The following is a 5000-nucleotide window of genomic DNA, read 5'->3' on the forward strand; positions in this document are numbered from 1 at the left end:
GCCGCCTGTCCCTCTAAGAAGAAAAGTAATCGCTGACAGCACGAAGGATGTCACGCGACTAGTTAGCAGGCTAGAGTCTCGTTCGTTATCGGAATTAACCAGACAAATCGCTCCACCAACTAAGAACGGCCATGCACCACCACCCACCGAATCAAGAAAGAGCTATCAATCTGTCAATCCTTCCGGTGTCCGGGCCTGGTGAGGTTTCCCGTGTTGAGTCAAATTAAGCCGCAGGCTCCACTCCTGGTGGTGCCCTTCCGTCAATTCCTTTAAGTTTCAGCTTTGCAACCATACTTCCCCCGGAACCCAAAAGCTTTGGTTTCCCGGAGGCTGCCCGCCGAGTCATCGGAGGAACTGCGGCGGATCGCTGGCTGGCATCGTTTATGGTTAGAACTAGGGCGGTATCTGATCGCCTTCGAACCTCTAACTTTCGTTCTTGATTAATGAAAACATACTTGGCAAATGCTTTCGCTTCTGTTCGTCTTGCGACGATCCAAGAATTTCACCTCTAACGTCGCAATACGAATGGCCCCCGCCTGTCCCTATTAATCATTACCTCGGGTTCCGAAAACCAACAAAATAGAACCCGAGGTCCTATTCCATTATTCCATGCACACAGTATTCAGGCGGGCTTGCCTGCTTTAAGCACTCTAATTTGTTCAAAGTAAACGTGCCGGCCCACCGAGGACACTCAACTAAGAGCACCCTGGTAGGATTTCAACGGGGTCCGCCTCGGGACGCGCAAGCACGCCTTCGGCTCGCCCCACCGGCAGGACGTCCCACGATACATGCCAGTTAAACACCGACGGGCGGTGAACCAACAGCGTGGGACACAAATCCAACTACGAGCTTTTTAACCGCAACAACTTTAATATACGCTATTGGAGCTGGAATTACCGCGGCTGCTGGCACCAGACTTGCCCTCCAATAGATACTCGTTAAAGGATTTAAAGTGTACTCATTCCGATTACGGGGCCTCGGATGAGTCCCGTATCGTTATTTTTCGTCACTACCTCCCCGTGCCGGGAGTGGGTAATTTGCGCGCCTGCTGCCTTCCTTGGATGTGGTAGCCGTTTCTCAGGCTCCCTCTCCGGAATCGAACCCTGATTCCCCGTTACCCGTTACAACCATGGTAGGCGCAGAAACCTACCATCGACAGTTGATAAGGCAGACATTTGAAAGATGCGTCGCCGGTACGAGGACCGTGCGATCAGCCCAAAGTTATTCAGAGTCACCAAGGCAAACGGACCAGACGAGCCAATCCGATTGGTTTTGATCTAATAAAAGCGTCCCTTCCATCTCTGGTCGGGACTCTGTTTGCATGTATTAGCTCTAGAATTACCACAGTTATCCAAGTAACGTGGGTACGATCTAAGGAACCATAACTGATTTAATGAGCCATTCGCGGTTTCACCTTAATGCGGCTTGTACTGAGACATGCATGGCTTAATCTTTGAGACAAGCATATGACTACTGGCAGGATCAACCAGGGAGCTGCGTCAACGAGAGCTGAGCAGCCGGCCGCCCGGGAGTGTGTCCCGAGGGCCCGCGCGAACACGCAAGCGTCCGCTCAATTATTCTGCAAACAGGAGGAGGCTGAGCTCCCCTGCACGATACACCTCGAAACCCTCTCAGGTCCCGGCGGCGCGCAGCGCCGTCCTAAGTACTTGGTCGGGTTCGAGAGAGGCGCAATCGCCCGGAGATGGGCGAGTAGACGCTTTCAGTGCGAACACCCGTGCTCCCAACTGAGCTTGCCGCTGCCGACAGAGGCCCGGGAGCGTGCTGTCGTGGCATTGCCGGCGGGAAACAACACGCGCCACCTACGGTGACCGGCAGCTCCAACGCCAGCGCCACAGAAGGGCAAAGCCCCACTTGGGTGCAGAAGCGAACTCTCCCAGCACAGCGCACGCGCCAACACGTCCGCAGAGCTGCGATACAAACCACCTGCGAGAACCGCTGGGGGCGACCGAGCAGCAGACGGCGTCGCGACGCCGAGTGCCGGGCGGCGGCGCATCCTCAAACGCACACAAGTCCGCAATCGGACCAGCACACCTGCAGATGTCCACCGCGCTTCGCACCGGGCTCGGCAGAACCCACTTTGGCCGCCTGGCGCCGCGCGCAGGGTGCGGCCGGGCGCATAGCTGGGACGCCAGCCGGGCCCGTCGGCCGGCGCTCCTGCCACTGGGGCGCCCCCCACCAGCCGGCTGTAGTGCGTGCGCTCACGCAGCGCGCGGCCAGCACGCCGGGCGGCCCCCCCTCACCGGCCGGGGACTGTCCCGCCAAGCCACAGCCTCGTATCGCTTCATACCCACATGGCCAACTCAGGTTCGGGGGCATGGCGGGTACCGCCGAAACAACCGGTTCATAGATGTACCGATCGTCGCTATCACCGATGCACCTGCAGCGCGAACAACCGCTCAACAACTGATTTCCAGTTCATTTGCGGATCTTTGGCAGCAAACGTATACGTCAATCTACATTTGCGAAATCTACGATTCTGGCATGCCTGCATGTTATGTGTCACGACACGCTACATCAGCCCACATACACACTGCGGCATGTACACGAGAGAACACGTGGAAGATGGTCCGCGCACGTGTGCAATGTCCCTTGCGCGGTCGACTGTCAACCGGCCTCTGTAGCATGTCGCAGATGTGGAACGCGGTCCACCGTGCTATCATGTTGTGTGGGGCAATACGATTAAATAGGAAAACCCTCGTCGCTACATCAACAGACGGCTCACGCTGATTCCCGGCAGAGGGAGGAGGGGGGGGGGGGGGGGGGCCAACATGCAATACTTTCGTCCGTACCTACCTACCACATGTCTGTACGGCGTACAACAGTGCAATCTCGCTGTAATGGGGAGACGAGACAAGTAGCATCGTGCACAACATATGGCCCTTATGATTCGCCATTGTAGGGCGCAGCCGGTGTACGGTCAAGCATGTGCCACATTATGTCACTCAGTACGTAACGACGGATGATCAGTGTGGGTTACGCGTACATCAGCGGACAGTCCACACAGGCCGTACCACAACGTACACTGACTGCATCGACAACCGAATGCAACTGAACAGCTGCAAGGCTCATTTCACAAACAAACGCCTGACCGACCAGCTTGGAAGGGCAGGAGGGGAGGGCGATATTCGTTCTGTAGCGGTACACCCTTCCAGTGGTTAGCGGGACTGTGTAGAAAGTACGCAACACTCGAAAGACCTTTATGTGAGGGTACGCACCATGGCATCAAGAAATACACATGACACCAGAGGATCCAAGCAGTGAACTATGTTCAGAGGGTTGCTGTTAGGCAAAGCTACATTCCTGTGACGTTACATGTGACAGTTAAGGTGCAGTGTAAGTTAGGTTAAGGTGCAGCGTAAGTTAGGTTAAGGTGCAGCGTAAGTTAGGTTAAGGTGCAGCGTAAGTTAGGTTAAGGTGCAGCGTAAGTTAGGTTAAGGTGCAGCGTAACTTGGGTTAAGGTGCAGCGTAACTTGGGTTAAGGTGCAGCGTAACTTGGGTTAAGGTGCAGCGTAACTTGGGTTAAGGTGCAGCGTAACTTGGGTTAAGGTGCAGCGTAACTTGGGTTAAGGTGCAGCGTAACTTGGGTTAAGGTGCAGCGTAACTTGGGTTAAGGTGCAGCGTAACTTGGGTTAAGGTGCAGCGTAACTTGGGTTAAGGTGCCAACGTGGGTTAGGTTAAGGGGCCAACGTGGGTTAGGTTAAGGGCCAACGTGGGTTAGGTTAAGGGGCCAACGTGGGTTAGGTTAAGGGCCAACGTGGGTTAGGTTAAGGGCCAACGTGGGTTAGGTTAAGGGCCAACGTGGGTTAGGTTAAGGGCCAACGTGGGTTAGGTTAAGGGCCAACGTGGGTTAGGTTAAGGGCCAACGTGGGTTAGGTTAAGGGCCAACGTGGGTTAGGTTAAGGGCCCAACGTGGGTTAGGTTAAGGGCCAACGTGGGTTAGGTTAAGGGCCAACGTGGGTTAGGTTAAGGGCCAACGTGGGTTAGGTTAAGGGCCAACGTGGGTTAGGTTAAGGGCCAACGTGGGTTAGGTTAAGGGCCAACGTGGGTTAGGTTAAGGGCCAACGTGGGTTAGGTTAAGGGCCAACGTGGGTTAGGTTAAGGGCCAACGTGGGTTAGGTTAAGGGCCAACGTGGGTTAGGTTGCCAGAGATGTGTCAAATCAGGATGTACGTTTGGCTGGTGTCAGGTGGTGGGTTGGTTCGATGCCTTTATAAGGAGTGTGGCCAAAGGGTATTTTATTACTTGTACCTTTTGTGTTGTGGCGTGGCGTTGCGTCCTGTGTTGATACTGGGTGGACCACTGTGGGTGTTGCTGGCTGATTTGAGCTGCGTTGTTTGCGGGTGGTGTGAGACATTCTGTCTTATTAGTGGACGTGACGTTCCTCTTGTCGTTCTTTGGATAGTGTCCTGTGGCAGCGAGGATAAAATGGATGTTGTTGAACGATAGTGCTTTGGTGCTTTCGCTTTGTTACACACAGAGTGGACTGTGAGATAGGGTGACTGGGTCGAGTGCGGTTCACACTGTCCTCCCCAGTTTACAGTATGTATCATCTATGTATGTGGTCCTGCATCATTTACTAAGCAGGGACGTCAGACGACTGAAATATTAGTTATGTACTGATGTAAAGCAGAATGCTTACCTTCCACCAGTGGGCGAGTATCGACTCTGCCCCAGCGTTGCCACCGCAGGAAGCGGTGTCGGAAACACTACCCGCACACCGTCACCACTGTGCGGGGGGACGGACCCTCTATATCCTCAGCGGCGCACTCTTTGCCACCGGGCGTCACGTCTCGCGGCCCGCCGTCCAGAGCATGTATTGGGACAGCGGGACTTTGGCTTTTGGGAGATAACTCTTCATGAAGTGGAAGATATAGGGGTGGACTGCAATGTACGATTGCGGGAAAAGTCCGCCGTACATCCGCTCGAGTTGCGAGTCGGGCGGTGGGGGTGGCGCATTCACAGGTGCGGCTGGAGTGACCG

At 54.9% G+C, this 5000-nt stretch overlaps 1 non-coding gene across 1 annotated transcript in view; it reads right to left on the minus strand.

The window, feature by feature from the left end:
* LOC126332201 (small subunit ribosomal RNA) overlaps window positions 1-1493 on the minus strand; it is a 1897-nt gene extending 404 nt beyond the window's left edge. Inside the window, exon 1 of the ribosomal RNA XR_007563601.1 lies at window positions 1-1493. This exon is cut by the window's left edge and continues 404 nt beyond it. This is a non-coding gene — a ribosomal RNA (small subunit ribosomal RNA).
* Window positions 1494-5000: the final 3507 nt, after the last annotated feature.

Source organism: Schistocerca gregaria, unplaced genomic scaffold, assembly GCF_023897955.1.
Source record: "Schistocerca gregaria isolate iqSchGreg1 unplaced genomic scaffold, iqSchGreg1.2 ptg001438l, whole genome shotgun sequence".
Taxonomy (NCBI): Eukaryota; Metazoa; Arthropoda; class Insecta; order Orthoptera; family Acrididae; genus Schistocerca; species Schistocerca gregaria.